This window comes from Bos javanicus, chromosome 22 (assembly GCF_032452875.1).
Source record: "Bos javanicus breed banteng chromosome 22, ARS-OSU_banteng_1.0, whole genome shotgun sequence".
Taxonomy (NCBI): Eukaryota; Metazoa; Chordata; class Mammalia; order Artiodactyla; family Bovidae; genus Bos; species Bos javanicus.
Genome location: NC_083889.1, coordinates 22,523,718 through 22,545,108, shown reverse-complemented (window position 1 = coordinate 22,545,108; position 21,391 = coordinate 22,523,718). Strand labels below are relative to the sequence as shown.

General features: G+C 41.7%; 1 protein-coding gene and 1 long non-coding RNA gene across 5 annotated transcripts in view; one reads left to right on the top strand and one right to left on the bottom strand.

The window, feature by feature from the left end:
* The window catches only part of LOC133235194 (uncharacterized), a 569,966-nt gene that overhangs the window by 69,284 nt on the left and 479,291 nt on the right, over nucleotides 1-21,391 (bottom strand). The window lies entirely within an intron of this gene.
* Nucleotides 11,438-21,391, top strand: part of LRRN1 (leucine rich repeat neuronal 1) — a 42,766-nt gene continuing 32,812 nt past the window's right edge. For 2 of the 3 annotated variants that reach the window (XR_009732467.1, XM_061396367.1), the window contains exon 1: nucleotides 11,438-11,918. The gene's annotated coding sequence lies outside the window, so the exon portion shown is untranslated. The other variant, XM_061396368.1, reaches the window with a different exon arrangement.

The following is a 21,391-nucleotide window of genomic DNA, read 5'->3' as shown; positions in this document are numbered from 1 at the left end:
ACAGGGTGGCTTCTGAGATCATCTGAAGTCCCTACCCCTTGAAAACAATCACCTTCAATATTTGTTAATGTGTAGGCTTACTGCCACACTTACACACTGTTCTTGGAATAAAAAATGGTACCACCACTTTGGAAAACAGTCTGGCACTTTCTTAAAAAGTAAAAAAAAAAAAAAAAAAAGCCCACGTACCATATGATATATTCATTTCATGCTTGGGTATTTACTCAGAGAAATAAAAGCATATATCCAGATAAAGACTTGAACATAAATACTCAGAATAGTGTTATATGTAAGAGGCAAAAACTGGAAACAATTTAAATGTCCATTAACAGGTGCGTGAATAAACACATTGTGATATAAACACAACGGAGTTCTCCTCAGCAATAAATAACAGACTATTAAAACACCAAACAACATGGATGAATTTCAAAATAATTATGCTGAGTGAAAGAAATTCTGGAAAGTATAAATGAACTTAGAGAAAGAAGATGAGTTTACTGAATCTAGATTTGGGCGGCAAGGAGGGGCACAGAGGGTCGGAAGGAATAAAATACAGGAAGACACAAAGAACCCCTTGAGGGTGATGAATCTCTTCATTATCTCCATTGTGATGATGGTTTCATAGGTGTATACAGAGGTCAAAATTCAACAATATAAATAGGTGAATTTATCATATGGCAATTGTTTCAGTTTGTTAGGGCTATTATAACTAAATACCATAAACTGATTTAAATAACAGAAATTTATTTTCTGATAGTTCTGAAAGCTAAAAGTTCATGATCACGGTGTCAGTAGGGCTAGTTTCTTCTGAGGTCTGAGAGGGAGAATCTGTTTTGTGACTCTCCACTACCTGCTGTGGCTCGCTGGCAAACACTGGTGTCTCTTGGCTTGTAGAAGCCTCACCCTAATCTCTGCCTTTGTTTTCATTGAGTGCCCTCCTCATGGGCATGGATATCCAAATTTCTCCATTTTATAGGACTCAGTCATTTTGGATTAGAGGTCCACCCTACTCCAGCATAACTAATCTTAACTAATTACATCTGCAATTATCTGCAAGTCACTTTCTGAGGTCCTGGATTAGAACTTCAGCATACGAGAAGAGACACAATGCAATTCATACAAGAAATTATAACTGAATAAAGCTGTTTAGAAAAACAAACAAACAAAAAAACTTACCAAACCAGTTAAACTCAAATTCAACCATCAATTTTATGTAAGAGTTGAACTTTTCCCATTTTTTTTCTAAAATTAAGTCACCTTTAAAGTGGCACCCCACTCCAGTACTCTTGCCTAGAAAATCCAATGGGCGGAGGAGCCTGGTAGGCTGCAGTCCATGGGGTCTCGAAGAGTCAGACACGACTGAGCAACTTCACTTTCACTTTTCACTTTCATGCATTGGAGAAGGAAATGGCAACCCACTCCAGTATTCTTGCCTGAAGAATCCCAGGGAAGGGGGAGCCTGGTGGGCTGCCGTCTATGGGGTCGCACAGAGTCGGACACGACTGAAGTGACTTAGCAGCAAAGTGTGGACGTGGTGCTCATCCTGTCTCTCTCTCTAGTTTAGACTACTCCATGTTGTGGGCTGATTCAGTTCTTTTTTTTTTCTCTCCCTTCACTTTTAACTCATGAAATTTCTCAGGAACCTTCTTTCTTGGAATGTGCTGAGACATCATGTGGCCTTTACCTAGTAAGAAGACATCATTTATATATCAAAACCACCCATTTTCTCTTATCAGTTCCAATACAAAGTGGTACTGTAATCAACATGGTCATATACACAAAAAAAGATACTGGCACTCGACAGCATTTCCCTTCATTCAGTTATAAGGATGCCATTCAATGATTCAGAATATGCTTATATTGACAGTAATTTTTCAGATCATTACTAGAATGCAAACAAGTAAAATTTTCTTACAGCAACCTAGTGGACTCCTGAGAGTATAACCACAAAATTCTGGGAAGCCTGAGGATTCCAGTTAAAGTTATATTACTATTAATACTAGGGAAAGATTCCTTATCTAAAAATCAGAGACAGATTTTAGGCTTAAGTGTGCCTATTAACCAGCAGTGTGACCTTGGACAAGGATTTAAATCTACCCAAACTTCCCAGATGCACTGAAGTACGTGGAAATGTTAACATTCTGAAGACATGAGCTTCCTCATCTGTGAAATGAAAAGGTTGAGCTAAGTTATCTCTAAGGTTCTTTTCAGCCTTCAATCCTATGGTACTCGCTGAACAGAACTTCAATATAGGTTCAATTCAAGTGACCAGCCTAAGTCACCACTTATATATCACATGTCTCTCTGTGGCTTTTTCATCTTCCAAAGTCACAAAACTCAAAAGCTAAGGCCCTTTTCCAAAAGACAGTGTATGGCGCAAGGTTTGGGCTAGATACAGACTCAAGGGTATAATGTGAATCAAATTTCAGGGAATAATGATTTCAACAGATGATTAGCCTGGTAGGCAAGTACTCAGTTATCCATGAAAATGAAATACAGGCAATCCTTTACTCAGAAGAAACTGTTAACATGCTCAGAGATGTAAAATGTGAGCATCTTTATTATAAAATGAAGTGCAGTCAAAAATGCAGACAAACTTGACAGAGGAAGGTATTGAATGAAGTGGAGGGAAATTCCAAGAGCTTCTGTATTTCTGCAGCTTATGTATAAGACTTCTGTGTCTCCTTTGCCTGATGATCTTTCTTTTATAGTCTGGTAGACCCCTAGGACTAAAAGTAAATGTAGATACTAAATTTATGGTAATGGGGCACTGAATTCCCGTGCAGTTTTCCTATGAGGAAATATTCTGAACTTTTTTAAAGTCTTATGGTTACTGAAAAAAAAAAAGGATATTAATGAAAGCAGGAGTAAAAGCTGCTGTGGGGGCAGCTGACGGTCACCTCTCCCTACTTTAAGTCTCTGGGAACTTTTGGAAGGCAACAGAGTGATGGTAATGAGGTTAGCCATCCCCCAAGAACAATTTTAAGAGGAAGTGAGAGCAGAATACAGCCAATATTTTATAATATCAGTCATGTCTGACTCTTTGCAACCTTATGGACTGTAGCCTGCAAGGTTCCTCTGTCCATGGGATTTTCCAGGCAAGAGTAGTGGAGTGGGTTACCATTTCGTCCTCCAGGGGATCTTCCCAACTCAGGGATTAAACCTGCACCTTTTGCGTCTCCTGCATTCTTTACCACTGAGTCACCTAGCAGGAAGCATAAGAAGAGAGGAGAATATGGCCAATATTTTATAATGACCATAAATGGAATATAACCCTTAAAAAATGTGAATCACTATATTGTGTATCTGTAGCATAGACTATTACACATCAACTATACTTCAATTAAAATAATTTATAATAGAAAAAGAGGAAGTGAGAATTGGAAAGCCCTAACAGATGTATTATAGTGTATTTTGTTTGCTATAACGATGGCCTTGTCCTTGCTGTATGACCCTGAGTCAGTCATGTCTAGACTGACTGTCCATAGGAAGAAAATCTATGAAAAACCTAGACAGTGTATTAAAAAGCAGAGACAGCACTTCGGCGACAAAGGTCTGTATTGCCAAAGCTATGGTTTTACCAGTAGTCATGTATGAATGTGAGAGTTGGAGCATGAAGAAGGCTGAGCGCTGAGAATTGATACTTTTGAACTGTGGTGTTGGACAAGACTCTTGAGAGTCCCTTGAACAGCAAAGAGACTAAAGCAGTCAATCCTAAAGGAAATCAACCCTGAATGTTCATTGGAAGGGCTGATGCCAAAGCTCCAATACTCTGGCCACCTGATGCAAAGAACCAACTTATTGGAAAAGACCCTGATGCTGGGAAAGATTGAAGGCAAGAGGAGAAGGAGCAACAGAGGATGAGATGTTTAGAAGGCATCACTGACTCAATGGACATGAGTTTGAGTGAACTCAGGGAGACAGTGAGAGAGAGGGAAGCCTGGCATGCTGCAGTTCATGGTGTCGCAAAGAGTCAGATATGACATAGAGACTGAACAAGAGTAACAACATACGTTAGGAACATAAACATTTTTTAATCCTCACAAGCCCCACCATATAGATGCAAAGACTAAGAGAATTTAAATAACTTGTTCAAATCCACACAGCTATGCTGTGCTGGAATATAAACCTTGGCAACATTCCCCATCCCTGGGATTCTCCAGGCAAGAACACTGCAGTAGGTTGCCATTTCCCTCTCCAATGCATGAAAGTGAAAAGTGAAAGTGAAGTCACTCAGTCGTGTCCGACTCTTAGCAACTCCATGGACTGCAGCCCACCAGGCTCCGCCGTCCATGGGATTTTCCAGGCAAGAGTACTGGAGTGGGGTGCCATTGCCTTCTCCCAACATAAATAAAAGGCCCTAACTTGTAACTTGGAGAAGGCAATGGCAACCCACTCCAATATTCTTGCCTGGAAAATCCCATGGACGGAGGAGCCTGGTAGGCTGCAGTCCATGGGGTTGCTAAGAGTCGGACATGACTGAGTGACTTCACTTTCACTTTTCACTTTCATGCATTGGAGAGGGAAATGGCAACCTACTCCAGTATTCTTGCCTGGAGAATCCCACGGACGGGGGAGCCTGGTGGGCTGCCATCTATGGGGTCTCACAGAGTCGGACACGACTGAAGCGACTTAGCAGCAACAGCAGCAGCAGCAACTTGTAACTATTACAGTATATTGCGTCTTTAGTAGGTGTATTACCTGGCACAGAGTAAGTACTTAATTTATTACTTTATATTATTTATTATTGTACAGGCAAAAGAGAAATCAGAATGGAGAGCAAATAATTGAAAACAAGTATATAAACTAAAACCTTTACAAGAGCCAAAAACCAAAATAAACCTTTATTTATTAGTAAGGTCTGCCTAAACATAAATAGCAATGGAAACAGAAAAAAATTGAATATATTAAATTGATGCTTCAAACTATAGTTTATGCATCCATAGTTCAATAACCAAAATGGGCATTTCTAATGAGTAAGTTTACTACAACATCTGCTGTAGCAAATAACTGATAAGGCCTTATTTCTCACCAACAGAAGATTGGTAGAATTACACAGCCATAAAGCATTACAGTTTCAAAGACATTTTAATAATATGAAGAAAAAGCTCATGATCTAATTTGCCCTAATTATATAAAGACATTAATTTATTAATTGAGTCAATTCATCCATTCAAAAAATGTTTACTTAGTACCTATTACACGCTGAGTGCTGGGCTAGGAGATGGCCATCTGGTTTCTGCCTTCAACCAGTATATAGTCTAGCTTAATAGAGTAAGCTTTGTCAATGTCCTGGCACAATCCCTGTGTAAGACTTAGTTTTCTTATGTGTAAAATAAGGAGATTGGGCTAGATGACTGACAAGGGCTACCCAGCAATTAAATTAAGTGGAAATGGGATTCTTGACTCAGTTAGACAAAAAGACATTATCTGGTGTATGTGCAAGGTTATAGCAGGACTAAAATTGCAAAAGTGCCCTAAACTTAGGAATTCGAGCTGTTTAGAGCAATGAACCATCTTGATTTGTTCCAGACTGAGGGATTTCTCAGATGTGAAACTTCAGGACTAAAACCTCCAATGTCCTAGGAAAACCAAGATAGTCGAATGCCTTAGTTTCATGTCAAATTATTAACATAATTGCTGAAGTTACATTAGTAATTAGTAGAATTATTTTGTTAAAACAATATAAATTATTACATAAACCTTAATGAATACCTTTTCTGTGTTGAAATGATTTCATATGCAGTACAAAACTGAAGGAACAGAAACTACAGACACGCAGTAAACTCATTCAATTGTCAAAAATTTTTAGAGAAATAATACATTTGGTGTGCAAGTGAACAATGATCACAACAATCACATGAATTTTACAGTCATTACCCTCTAAAAGCTTGGTGATGATTCCTTTAAAACTATAATCTTAATTCAGAGGCTGTATAAAACACTGGCCATCAGAGAGAGACTACACTATCTCTCTCTTATTGAAATACATATTTACTATTAAGATACATTAATATAATATTTAGTACATATTATATTACTATTTCATATATTAAATAAATAATAATATTTTACTCAGAGAGACATTTCTTTATTATTATTATTTTTTACTGAAGTTTTTGTTCAGTCGCTATGTCATGTATGATTCTTTATAACCTCATGGACTGTAGTACTCCAGGCTTCTCTATCTTCCACTATTTCCCAGAGTTTGGTCAAATTCAAGTCCACTTAGTCGGTGATGCTATCTAACCATATAGTTGACTTACAATGCTGTATTAATTTCTGCTGTACAGCAAATTGATCCAACTTCATGAAAATGAAAGTGAAAGTCCATCAGTCGTGTCCGACTCCTTGCAACCCCATGGACTATACAGTCCATGAGATTCTCCGGGCCAGAATACTGGAGTGGGTAGCCTTTCCCTTCTCCAAGGGATCTTCCCAACCCAGGAATCAAACTGGAATCTCCTGCATTGCAGGCGAATTCTTTACCAACTGAGCTATCAAGGAAGCCCTCAGTTTTATCTATATATGTAATATACTTTTTAATATTCTTTTCCATTATGGCTTATCACAGGGTTTTGCACATAACCCCCTGTGTTATACAGTAGGACATTGTTTATACCACATCTTCTTTATCTTTTCATCTGTTGATGAGCACTTGGGTTGTTTCCATGTTTTGGCTGTTGTAAATAGTGCTGCCATGAACATAGGAATGCATGTAACTTTTTGAGTTATTGTTTTGTCTAAATACACATCCAGGCATAGGACTATTGGATCATATGGCAAGTCTATTTTTAGTTTTTTTAGGAACCTCCATACTGTTTTCCATAGTGGCTTTCCCAGCTTATATTCCCACCAACAGTGTAGGAAGCTTTTCTTTTCTTCACAACCTCTCCAGTATTTGTTATTTGTAGACATTTTAATGAAGACCAGAATGTGTCACTGGTGTGAGGTGGTGTCTCATAGTTTTGACTTGCATTTCTCTAGTAACTAGAGATGCTGAGCAACTTTTCATGTGCCTATTGGCCATCTGTATGTCTTCTTTGGGAATATGTCTGTTCAGGTCTTCTTCCTATTTTTCAATTGGGTTATTTGTCTTGTTGTTGAGTTGTATGAGATGTTTGTAAATTTTGGAAATTAACCCCTTGGAGAGAGATATATTTTCAGCTTGTAAAGGCTATGGCTTAAAATGGCATTATTATAATTTCATTCTTAAAGTACAGATGTCCTTTAAAAGATTATTCTAATATGATTACCTTCTAAAGATTCCATCTTTCTTTTTTCTGTTCTTTTACCACATATACCAGTACAATTAAGCTAATACCAATTATAATGTTTCTTCAAACTGAAGCTAAGGAATATCAAGGGGATGGTGAGGGATCCCAGAGGAATTTGCAGTGTCTCAACAAGGCCAACTCCAGGGGCACGAATGCCTCCCTACATCAACAGTAAGACCTGGCTCTCTTGGGAACTCTGGGGCCCTTCTATCAATTTCCATTCTCCTCCAAAGCCTCCGAGGTCTTCCAGAATGTAAGAAATAAATAAATGTTTACTAATAAATTTAGGATACCAGTAATGGGTGAGCTCAGTAGGAGTAATTTAGATAGACTGAGAATTCTACAAAAGAAACAAATGAGTTTGGTTTAGTTATCCTTGTCTGTTGACTATTTCCTCTTTATTCATTCCAGTGACAAGAGGTTTTTAAATGTCAGTTGATAAAATAATCCTGACACCCCTTTGCAGAGCTACAAAATGGCAGTTCCTAAAATTTGGACCCATTAACTATTTAGGCAATTCATCACATTTCCAATGACTGCGTCAAACTTCTGATTCCTTTATAAATGCTCTTTCTATATCTGTTTTCCTCTGTCCCACAGCCATCTTTCCAACAAACAGCAATCCTGGTCTTCTGCACCAACCAGGCTCCCTTCCCACCTCTGGCACATATCTTTCTTCCTAATGATAATGCTTCTTCTGTCAGGAGCCAAATACACGCAGTGGTCAAGGGGAAATAGGCAGAGCTTCTTTTCTCATTCTTGCTTTGGGGAAGAAGGAAAGTAGTTTAAATAAATGATATGGGGGTTTAAAAAGAAACGAATAGTGGAGGGACAGTCTGTTTCTCTCATTGGAGCTAATAGTGCTTTTAAAATATTCTGTCACCTGTGTCAGCTCTGTGAAATAATCATGCCACTTGTCTGACCTAATGACCTAATGAGGACCTAAATAGTCCTCACTACTGGGCTAGTAATGCCTAATGCTTCTTTGTGCTGAAAGCTTACTTCAGTTCAGTTCAGTTGCAGTTGTGTCCAACTCTTTGTGACCCCATGGACTGCAGTACACCAGGCCTCCCTGTCCATCACCAATTCACGGAGTTTACTCAAACTCATGTCCACTGAGTCAGTGATGCCATCCAACCATCTCATCCTCTGTGTCCCCTTCTCCTCCCACCTTCAATCTTTCTCAGCATCAAGGTCTTTTCAAATGAGTCCATTCTTCACATCAGGTGGCCAAGTATTGGAGTTTCAGCTTCAGCATCAGTCCTTCCAATGAATATTCAGGGCTGATTTCCTTTAGGATGGACTGGTTGGATCTCCTTGCAGTCCAAGGGACTCTCAAGAGTATTCTCCAACACCACAGTTCAAAAGCATCAATTCTTTTGTGCTCAGCTTTCATTATGATCAAAGTCTCACATCCATACAAGACCACTGGAAAAACCATAGCTTTGACTAGATGGACCTTTGTTGGCAAAGTAGTGTCTCTGTTTTTTAATAAGCTATCTAGGTTGGTCATAACTTTTCTTCCAAGGAGCAAGTGTCTTTTAATTTCATGGCTGCAGCCACCATCTGCAGTGATTTTGGAGCCCCCCAAAATAAAGTCTGACACTGTTTCCACTGTTTCCCCATCTATTTCCCATGAAGTGATGGGACCAGATGCTATGATCTTAATTTTCTGAATGTTGAGTTTTAAGCCAACTTTTTCACTCTCCTCTTTCACTTTCATCAAGAAGCTCTTTAGTTCTTCTTCACTTTCTGCCATAAGGGGGGTGTCATCTGCATATCTGAGGTTATTGATATTTCTCCTGGCAATCTTGATTCCAGCTTGTGCTTCCTGACTAGACACCAAGAACTGCACCAAGCATTTTACAAGCTTATTCTTACTTAACCAGCACAACACCTTGGGATAGGTACCGCTATTATCCCCACTTTATAGGCAAGGAAACTAAGGTTTAAAAAGGTAAAGTGACTTATCCCAGAGGGAAACAGTTCATAACTTGCAGTGCTGGGGTTTAAAGCAGTGTCAGTCTAGTTTCAAAGCTCATACGCTGGTATCTAACTTGATTTCTTAGCTGGGCTTCACACCAGTCTCATGAAGCCTCTTCCAAAACCTGGAGGCTGTTAGTGATCTTGCCTCCTAGTAACAGTAATTCCTGCTGCTGCTGCTGCTGCTAAGTCGCTTCAGTCGTGTCCGACTCTGTGCAACCCCATAGACGGAAGCCCACCAGGCTCCCCCACCCCTGGGATTCTCCAGGCAAGAACACTGGATCGGGTTGCCATTTCCTTCTCCAATGCATGAAAGTGAAAAGTGAAAGTGAAGTCGCTCAGTCGTGTCCTACTCTTAGCGACCCCATGGACTACAGCCTACCAGGCTCCTCCATCCATGGGATTTTCCAGGCAAGAGTACTGGAGTGGGGTGCCATTGCCTTCTCCACAGTAATTCCTAACCACCATTAATTGCTTCAACTGCTCCCCAGGACTTACCTCTGTCAAACTCCACTGTGCAAAGTACAACATTGTTTTCCTTCCTCTCCCAGAAAGACAGTTCGAAAAACCTAAAGGAGACTTCCCAGACTCGATGGACGTGAGTCTGAGTGAACTCCGGGAGTCGGTGATGGACAAGGAGGCCTGGCGTGCTTGATTCATGGGGTCGGAAAGAGTTGGACACGACTGAGCAACTGAACTGAACTGAACTGAAGAAACCTGTGTTGAGTCTTTCCCCTATCATTCAAGTTCTGTGTTTCTGCTAGATGCCCACCTCCTTTCAGACAAGCTGCTTCCAAGCTACATGTAATCAGCATGAGAAAATTTGAGTCTTGGGAAAAGTTCTAGATTCACCTTACTTTGAAAGTTTTAAAATCTTTTCTAGGCAGCACTCTCCCATTCTATTTGCAATGGGCTTTTTTGTATAGCTGTCCTTCTACACTTCATTTTACCTGTTTCCCTAAATCAAAATATCTTCTTTCCCTCGAGCTTTTAAGGCACAGTACGACCTACTGATATCTTTATGACAGTTTCAGGACAAAAGAAAGTAAATGGACATTTAAGACCATCAAATATTTATCAGGCATCTATGAAAGACATCAAGGAATGCTATAGGAATCAAGATAAAAAATTACTATTATTAAATGCATACCATATTTTCAAGGAATTTGAAAGATGATACTATAATAATGAATTTATTCTTCCAAATTCCACGGAAGTTCTAAACTTGGACATCACAAAGAAATGTCATATTCTCTTGCCAGAAGCCACTTGGCACTGAGGGGTTAATAGTGCTCTAGCTTAAATCAGTAACAAGTACTAAGGGCTTCTCTGAAGTCTGGTTGCAAGGTGCCCACTTAGAGGATGAAATTCAGGTTCATGTTCAGTTTCCAAAAACCCGTTTCCACCTTGCTCTCTGACACCCTCCACTTCAAACAGACTGCATTCTCAATCCTTCGCTTATTTGAACACAACTTTCACACCTAAACTATCAGCGAGCTGTAATTACGAAGTTTCAGAAACGTTTTCTGAAAGCGTCCCTAAATATAAGAAGCTGTTTCACCATCCATTTAAGTGTCATAATAGTCTCTTTCTGCGGCAAGGACACAGACCAGTTCCATGTGCATGTAAGTTCAGGTGTGTACACACAGCCCAAGAAATCTCCATTAATTTTAAGAGGAAGGGTCAGGTTTCACACCGAGACCTAGCTGTCTCCTGGGTTGTATTTGTCTGCTTCTCAGTCCCAGAAGCCCAAGTTCTATGTTGCGCAGAAATCTGGCTCCATTGTGCCTAGGTGGCCTGGTAGAAAGGGCTTTTTTTTTTTTTTTTCCTTTTTTTTGGGTACCTTTTCTGCTAAGAAACGGCAATGTGCTTTGCCTGCCTAACCCAGCCGCAGCCTGTCGTTCCCTAGACAAAAAGCGGTGGCCCGTTGCTCCCCGCAGCGGCCGCGGCCGCGACTCAGGGAGGCCGAGCCAGCCGAGACCCACGGCTTTACGCTTTTGTTGGGCCGGCTACAGATGGTGCCCCAGCACCGAGCTGAGTCGGGGTGGTGTTGGGGGGCAGGAGGACCAGAGGAGGAGGCCAGGAAGGGGGTCGGGCGGGAGGGGAGGAGACCGTGGAGCAGCCAATGGGAGTGCAGCCCATCAGCTGACCGCTTTTGCTTACACCAGGTGCACGCCGGCTGCGGGGAGCACAAAGCGGGGCGCACCGAGGGCGCCGGCACCTAGCCGGCGAGCTAAGCGAGGCCCGTGCGCCCGCGCCTGCAGCGCCCTCCGGGCGGGGAGAGGGGCCGCCGGCGTCAGCGCGGGCAGCAGCATCCGCGCGGTGGCATCCCTAGGCGCCCCGGACGCCCTCCTTTGGACCTGGACACTCGCTGCCCCGCTGTCAGCATCCCGCTTCTATCCTTTATCCCAATCCTGCCTGCCTCTGCCCGGCCCCCGAGAGCCGGATTGAGCCCAGGCCCGCACAGCAGCTGTTGCTCGTGCTACTGCCTCGCTTCGCGTCTTGGTGCTCTGCCGCGAGCCCCCTAAGGAGCCAGTGCCTGTGGGTTTGGAGGGAGGTGCCGCTCAGCCGGTCCTCCTCCTTCTCGTCTTCCTCCTGCTGCCGCCTCCGGTGCCTGGTCAGTGCGCACCCCGACACCCCTGCCAGCCGGGCCTCGGGGTAAGTGCGCTCGCTCAGCCGGGCAGTGGCGGGAGACGTAGGCGGCAGCGAGGGGAAGTCAAGGCAAACTTGGTGGCTTGGAGGGCCCGAGAAAGGTCTGGGGAACCGTGGGACAAGATCGCGGGCCTAAGAGGTACGAGGGGGCGCGGCTCATGAAGCTGGGGAAAATGACGGATCCGGGGGAGCGGGAATCTAGTAACCTCCTTACGGGGGGGAAAAATCACTGGGGTCGGGGAGAACGGTAATTCGGAAGGAAGGCCGAACAGAAATGAGCAAAAGGCAGTAACAGGAGGCGAACCCGTTAGATTCCCGGGACCGAAGGCGGGGAGGGTGATGCCCATGGATCCGGAAGAAGGAGGGCTGCTGGAATCTGAACTGAGGAATGCAGCCCGGAGTCGGAGGGAGCCCGGGGAGTTGGAAAAAGGGCTAAGAAAACGGGAAAGAAGGTGGCAAGCTGTGGAAAGAGAAGAGAGAGAGGATGTCTTGGCGGTGGCCTTTTCGGCCAAAGGGTAAGGGGCGTAATTCACAAAGCACTTGAGTGTACTGAAGTGAAAGCATTCGAAAGAATCAACTCAGCTGTCGCGCGGTCTAAGTGGGGAAAGACCTCACCCTGCGTCGCGTTTTGAGTGCAGAAAGGGTGGCAGCCTCCGGAGGTTTGCCAGGGATGCAGAAATGTCTGGGAAACTCTGTCCGCTCCAGGCACGGAGCCGGTGCTGGTTCCCGGCTAGGCTGGGGTGGATAACGAGCAAAGTTTGCCAGCGGGTGTCTTTTGTGCTGCGTGGAGAGGGGTGTGGGTAGCCGCCGACTCGGCACTTCCCAGGGACCGGCAGTGACTGCCTTCACCGAGGGGAGCCCCAGCCTGGTAGGCCCAGCTAGGGTGGAAAGATCGAGTAGCTGGAGGGGCTCGGCACACCCGGGACTGGTGGGAAAACCCGTCCCAGGATGGTTGTAAGGAAGCCGGCCTGGATACTGGCACTGGGAGATTGGGCGGTAGTACCGCCTTCGGGAGAGAGATGGGGACCTTGCCTGCTGAGTTCACCTCTGTAACCATAGCGCCTGGAACTGAATTAATGAATTACCGGGGTGTGAAGGTTTTGAGGGATTCGTTCAACTCTCGAATCCCACAGGCCAAGAGTTGAAGAAAATAGACCCTTCTCTAAATCGCACACCACTATTAACATCTTCATTCCCAGACCCAGATAATAAAGAAAATAGAATTCATTGAGGGGACAGGTATTGCTGACTTGAGAGCTTTTTGCCTGTAGGATATTTGGGAAACACAGTATATTGTTTTGTTTTGCAATTTGCTCTGCCACCATGGCCTCAAAAGCATTAACACTACTCGGATATGCCGATTATTTTTGAAAGCCAGCACTAGAGGACTGGAAAGTTCAGGAAGGTACTTTGATCAGTGTAAGTCTACAGTTAAAAAGTGGTGTTGTTGGCTCTGGGGCCATGTGTGTCCCTAAGTCTCTGATTTGCATGCAAATGTGAGCAAATCCTGGCAGATGTCTGGCCTCATCCATTCACATGAAGGAATTTGAAAAGACAAGGAGTCTTTAGTTAACAATAGACCTTAAGAAAATGGAATAAAGGCTCAGTGAGTTTTTCTCTTTGGGAATTCCAAGGCTTGCTGACACTTTTATTCAAGAGCCAAAATCTCTGAGTGTGATTGTACTGAAAGCTCCAAGTACTGCTTGATCTTTACCTGGCTGTGTGTTTTTTGCAATATTTAAGCTGGATGTTCTGAGCTAGTGAGGAAAAGTGTTAAATGAAGCAGAAGGTAACTTAATTCCACTTCTGGTGGTTTGAAGTAATTTCTGAATTGACCCCTCAACTTTTATTTAGAGTTTCTTCTCTTTTCCTTTTAGTAATCCCACTTCCTGCTCGCATAGGCTCTCCATCCTCAGGGATATACAATATAGTTGAAGAGAATTGTAGATGGCTGACAGGAAGATCTCACTAGAAGATCTTCATAGTCCTGTCAAAATCAATTCAGTAACAGGCACCAAACTTGTAGAAGTGCAGGAGATGAAACCATCACACTCCTGGTCACCTGAGGGCCTTCAGGGCCACAGGACAGAACAGTGAATAGGGAGGCACTCATGCAATGGACCCCCAAACAGAGAAATGTCTGCCTTGTCTAAGAGTAGCTAGCAGACCACTGCACTGCTGACTTCCTGGCACTGATCAACTGCTGAACAAAAGGCAGGCAGTGTGGTCTGCACATGAGTCCCAGGGATCATACCTACTTACAAGCCAACCAGTGGCCTCGTCTTTTCTCAGCCTCAGTCACTGTTGAAGGGAAGAAGAACCTATTCACTGAAAAGCATTTGCCCCTGTATTCTATATATTCACTGAAAAGGACATTAAAATACAAGTTAAAAAAAAAGAGAGAGAGAGAGAGACAATATTGTTTTGAAGTTCAGTGGGGTGGGAGGGGTTTAGGGGATGGGTAACAGATGTTAGTTTGCTATTTTACCTGTTTTCTTAAGTTATTTTTGCTGGTTCAGTGACTTTTTTTAAACACATAACGCTGTACTTTCCCAGAAGGGTAAAACTGAACTGAGTCAAATTTAAGTAAGAAAAGGTTATAGCCAAGATTATATTTTTCTGTCTCTGAGCTATCTAGAAGTCAGAAAGTTACAAATCATTATAATAAACTCTTATGTGACTTAAACTTGGGATTCTGTCTTTACTATGGACTTGAAGGGTACCTATAAAATGTAGTTGGCATTTCTAAACTAGGCAATAAGCCATTTTATTGTAAAGTTATCATCTAGATATTTTTGAAACAAATGTGGTAACTTTAAAATGACCAAAGTCTCACCTTTTGTGAGAATTTCTTTGGCTGTTATCCTGGCTGTGTGAGATCTTTGTTCCACAAGTCTAATGAAAGGGAAAATTAGGGCCTATTCCTTGGTAAATAAAAGTAATAAAGTACCTATTATTAGAAAGTATCACTCTGCTAAATAAAATCTTAGACCAGATCCAACTGCATACTCTGGTTCTAAACAGTAACATAGGTACTTTTGCACAGTGTCTGTAATTCCCAAAAAGCCAGGAGAAACACAACCACTGATTTTTCTCTGGTTCGAACCTGTTAAAGCTAGCTTTTTGACCTGAACTGTTAGAACAATTAGCACATATTCTAAAGCAGTTATACTCATGGGAATGAACCCAGTAGGTACTAAAGAAAATCTGCCTTTACAGAATTATACTGCTACTTCCCAAGCCAGTTGGGCGTGATTTTAAATAATCAGAATGGTAGACCTTTTTATGCCACCATAAACAAACCATAAACCATAAGTAAAATGTGGTAAATTATAGGACCTGGATGTCATTTTTTACTAGACTTTCATAATACTTTCTTATAATTTATTTTTAAGCTACTAAATAATAGTTTTTTGAATGATTCACTTGAGCACTAATGTAAGGTTGCTCAAATATTGTATTTAACTTTTCAAAATTATTATGCAGAACATCTATTTTGGGTTAAGGCAATCTGGAGATAAAGCAAATTCTATTTCAGAATCATAATCATATTTTGGTTTCTGGGAACAATGGAAGTATCTTTAACTCATGAATAGAGTTTTGATTAATATTTTATTCAGGATGAAATTATAATTATATAGATAAAGTGCGAAAAACATGTATTCTCTCTTGTTTTGGCTCAAAGTGCAGAATAGAGACCAAAGTTAAACCCTATATGTAAAATTCAGTACTTTAGTGACCAAGGGAATCATTCGTTCTATAAGTCTTAAATAAAATTTGCTTTTTAAATTTTCTTGTTTTATCATAGTACTATTTGTCTACTTGCTTCTCTTGTAGCTCAGCTGGTAAAGAATCTGCCTGCAATGCAGGAGATCCTGGTTCGATTCCTGGGTCAGGAAGATCTGCTGGAGAAGGGATAAGCTACCCACTCTAGTATTCTTAGGCTTGCCTGATGGCTCAGCTGGTAAAGAATCTGCCCGCAATGCGGGAGACCTGGGTTCGATCCCTGGCTTGGGAAGATGCCCTGGAAAAGGAAACGGCTACCCACTCCAATAATCTCGCCTAGAGAATTCCACAGACTGTATAGTCCATGGGGTCACAAAAATTTGGACACGACTGACTTTCTTTCACTCACATTTGCCTACTTTATGGATCCATCACTGGATGTAGTATCCAAGTCTCAAAACAGACAAATGCATAATAAATTGTTTACTGGCATTACAATTATAATATATGATACAATCATATAGTATATAGTTTCAGACTTTATGGACACCCTTGGGCTCCCTGGTGGCTCAGTGGTAAAGAAATCGCCTGCTAATGCAGGAGATGTGGGTTTAATTCCTGAGTCTAGAAGATCCCCTGGAGTAGGAAATGCCAACCCCTGCCTGGGAAATCCCATGGACAGAGGAACCTGGCGGGCTATAGTCCAGCCTATAGTCCATGGGGTTGCAAAAGAGTCAGACATGACTTAGAGACTAAACAATGCCATGCCAACAGAAGTGCTAAGCATTTTATTCAATAAATAAAATTTATTCCATTTTATGTTCAGAGTTTTTTTTTAAAGAAACAATATGCAGGCTTATATATTATTATTATTTTTTACTTTTTGAATATTTTCAAAAGGTCTAACAAAAGTAGAATGTTATTAGCAGTTTTATCAGTTATCTGGTTGGTAACTCAGCTTTCTAATCATAACCAGGTGATCTTAGATCAGTTTCTTTACCCCACAAACCCTCAGTTTCCTCATTTGTATCTGAGCAGGTTAGGTGGATAGGGCTGGAAGGACTGACTGCCCTAATAAGTAAGATGGCTAAAAGGTCTGTAGGAGTTGTGCCCTCAGTACCACAGCTAGCATAAACATTTAACTTGGATGGGACCCTTACACTTAATACACTGAAAATCATCCTGAGATGCAAAGGAACTTGCCTTAAACTTGCACTGATACATTACGGAAGCTCTGTCAACTTTGACTTGGGGGTACCCTCCAAAAATACTGCTGACTTTATTTATGACATTTAGTTTCAAAAACTGAGGCGTGAAAACTGCTTTTACAGTGGCTTATTGCCTTCCATTTACACTCTTCATCGCTCAGGGGTTGAAATGTTATTTGAAAGCTCTGATTAATATAAATGACTGGTAATTTTCTGACCCAGGCCATCCTCGCTCACATCTATTATACGACTGGCAGACATGTGGACTCCACAGCTGCCCCCTCATTTGTGTGTGAAACAGACACACTGGTGGCATTTTTTGGTCACCATAGTTACACTAACAATATACATGTGACATGACATTCTTCTACATGAAGGGTTTTTGTGGCAAATACTATGTAGACCTGGGGGTAAAGGACGACTGTGTAAAGTTTGAGGAATACATAGATTAATCTGTTGTCCGTTTCTGGAGCCATCATTTCATTCATGGGAGGACAGTCATTCTACAGTGAGATCCAGAAAGAGGCAACTGCAAGCCTTTGATTAACAAAGATTTTTAAGGGAGGCATTTCCAACAATGCTTAACCTCTACTGAAGGATGTCTGTTAAGTATTCATTTCAAAATATTTGCTACTCCTATTTATGACTGCCCTTTGAGATAATGTATTAGCATAGTCATTTTTGATTCATATAGGGAAAAATGGACAGCACGAGTATTAGCATCCATCTCAGGAAGGCCCAGGAGACAAAAAAAAAAAAAAAAAAAAAGTCAGCGTTCAGTATTAAGTAGGAATCACAAAGAGAATCTTCATTTAGGAAAACTAAGAAAGCTTTACAAAGAAAGAAAGCTTGCTTAATTGGTTTCATGCCTATAATTTTCCCCTCTAGAAAAAAATGTTAGCATGGCAATAAAGAATATCATTAACCTGCATTGTTATTTCACAATAGTAATAAGTCTTAATTTGCATCCATAGTAATCACTGTAATCAAGTACTGGACAGGGAGTCAGGAAGGCGCAGGCTCATTTCCCAGCTCTGACACTAATGACTGAACGTGTGACCTTCTGGATGTCCTGCATCCCTCCTGGTGCTTAGCGTCCCTAGCCAAGTTGTGTTTTAAAGGATCCAAGCACACTAGTACATGTTTCTAGTATTTCCACTGCAAAGAATGTGATTTCTGTCGTGTATGTCATGATGAAACAAAGAGCTTAAGGTCTGGGGGACACAGGAAGGTGATCTTCTTGGTTCCTAATCCCACAGTTTAAGAGATTGTTTTGTTCTTTAAAAATCCCCCCACCCCTCCCACCACAGGACAATTTCCCAGCACCTCACTTGGATTCTTTTGAGGGAAGGAATTTTACTTGGGATACAGGGAGCTGCTTAGGATTATAGAACACTTGTTCACCCAGTAAATATATACTGAGCACCAGACGTGTGCCAGGCACTAAAACCAATAGAAATTAGCTTGATTTTTCTGCAGCTTGTACACTAAATCATCATACGCATTTTGTTGCCATCAGTCACGTAATCTTAGGGGATTTATTGAATGCCCAGTATGAAAGACACTTGGCTAGATCTAGCATGGAAGTTTTCAACCAGGGGTGACTTTGCCCCTTCACCCCCAAGGGACATTTGAAGACACTTTTGTCAGGTATTGTCACAACTGAGGATGGGGCTGCTACTGGCTAGAAGTCAGGGATGGTGTTAAATATCCTAAAATGAACAGACGGGCCCTCCATAGCAGAACAGTACCTGTTCCATATGTCAGTCAGCCTGAGGTGGCGGAATCCTGCTCTGGTGAGTTTAAGTCTAGAACAGGTGACAGAAAGGAGACTGGCAAGTGCAATAAAGCACTCTGTGATGGTAAAAGTGTGAGCTACAGAATCTGTACAGAAGTAGAAGCCTTCATCCAAATTTTGACTGCCAGCAAACGCTTTAAGAAACATTCTTATTCATTCCCTGAACAGGCTATCCCCTGGAATACCAATACTCAGCAGGAGACAATTTTAGACCTAACCGTACTGAACATGAATGAGTTGGACAGTTGGTTGAAAGAGGGTACAAGCCTTAAATTTTCAAGAAGTCTACACTGGGGACAGAGCTGTTAATTCCTTGTAGAACTCAGAATTCAGAGTGTCTTGAGTCATCAGGAGAGGAGGCTGGAAACAGAATGAGTGTCAGTGACAAGAAACATAGGGCTGTACAAGCTGCTTAAAGAGCTTAAAGAGGAGACGTGGCTGACAAAGCGAATAATTCAGCAGAGTCCTTAAATATCTATCTCATTTGACCTGCAGCATTCTGAGACACCAGATATTATCATTCCTTCTCTCTCTCTCTCTCTCTCTTTTTTTTTTTTAATAACTAATGAACCAGAGCCATGGAAAGACTCAGTGTGACCTTGGACAAGTCACTTAATATTTCTCTAAGGTTTACCTATAAAAGAAGTAGGGTTGCAAGGCTCTTCTTCGTAATGCATTCAGTTTGTCTAAGGTCACACATCTAAGGAAACAACAGAGCTGGGTGAGACCCGCCTCCCTGCCTCTTTCAGACCCAGTGCTTTCCCCATTCACACTGAAGTGGCTTCCTGGACCATGAAGTCAGAACAGGTAATAATATGACAGTGACTCAGCATTCTAGCTCTTGGGTTACCAAAGAGAGCAAGGGGTGCTTTAATTATAATGTATCATGCAGAGAAACTTAAGCTGGGTTTCCCAGACACCTAAGGACTAATATTTCTTTTTCTAATATTTTATTTCAAGCTGACCTTAAAAGCTTAAAAATATACCATGACAAGCTCGGAATAAAGGTTCATAGAAGAGTGATACCAGGGTAAGAAAATGACATAACCCAGAATATATGGACAGAATTGAGGCTGTTCTCCCTAGGAAAAGAGATGCAGTAGTAGTGTGGCTTTCTGCCTTTGCTTTTGTTTTTTTCTTTGGCAGGATTATTTTAACTTTTCTGAGAATAATGACCAGTGTATACATACATACACTTGCGCACCCACATACAACAGGTATGACATTAGATTTCACACCGAGAAGTTTCTGTATTTGCTTTTAATAAAAGCAAAAAGAACACGAAAGTGTTAGTCGCTCAGTTGGGTCTACTCTTTGTGACCCCATGGACCGGAGCCTGGAATTCTCCAAGCAAGAATACTGGAGTGGGTAGCCATTCCCTTCTTCAGGGGATCTTCCCAACCCAGGGATTGAACCCGGGTGCCCTGCATTGCAGGCAGATTCTTTACAGTCTGAGCCACCAAAAGACTGGCACATTAAAAATGAGTTTTGGGGAGAGCCTTCTTTCAAGGTTTTAAATATATAACTACTTCTCACTTCTCTGTAATGGTGTAATATTTTCTTGTGATAAGAAAGACTGAGGAACTGCCTGACTGTTCAGGGTTTTCCCATCTTTGTAATTCTGTGATTTCCAAGATCATGAGTGAGAGTTATGTAGGCCTTCAGCCATGACCTGAGAGTTTCCAAGACACTAATGGAATTTATATTAACTTATCCAACCATGATAGAACCGCTGGAGATGCTGGAGTGGCAATTAACTGGATTTCTCCGCTTGTTCTTCCAGCTAATTATGGTTCTTCACAGAGAGAACTTCATGTCAGGTTTAAATTCCCAAAGGACCAGTTAGCTTTGCTGTGTCCTACAGGGATAGTCTGTCTCTGGAATCCCAGCCAACTTCTGCACATACTCACAAACCCATCATTTCTCACCTGGGAGACCAGGTGGAAACCTTGGGTCTCTTCAAAGCCATCTAAAGGAAAAACAGAAAGTACGTGGGCAAATGCTGGTGGAACAGTGTTCTCTTCATGCATTGAAGGATAACACTGTCCAAATAAACCTACTGAAGAAGTTTCCAAATGATTTCACCCTCAAGATAGAGCAATGGAATCAGAGATTCACTCCATGTAAGTGAGATACTTTAGTTTTTAGGAAGAAAATATTATGTAGGACTCCCAAGTTATATCCCCAGGGCCTGCCATGTTACCTAATATAAAATGTAGAAGCAGTAGAAGAAACATGTCCAACATTCTTGTGCCTTCCCAGTGTGCCCAGAACCATCCCACATGCCTTACCTGCATTCATTCATTTAATCCTTGCAACTACTCTATAATGTAGATGCCTGCTTTACAACTCAGGAAACTAAGGGACAAAGCAATTAAGTAACTTGCCCAAGGCCACAAACTAGTGTGTACTCAATAGATATGTCAAATGAATGAATAGAATATATATGTTTTAGAGGAGAGAGTCCTTTATTTGAACTCTCAGTTTTATAGCAGTCCTGCTTTCTAAGCAGGGCACTTTAAAGAACTGGCTCTGGATGACAAATGAAGTCTTAGAGCTGGTAAATGGCAGGGCAGGGATGTGAACTTGGGTCTGACTTTGAAACTGCACTTTAAAAGTCCTTGGCAGTGTTTCTTTCTCTTTAATTGCAGCTGAAAAACAAAAGGATTGGACTAGACTAGCTTTCATAGCCCATCTGGCTCTAAAAATTCTCTAATTCCATTATTAAGGGTTTATGTAAAATAAAA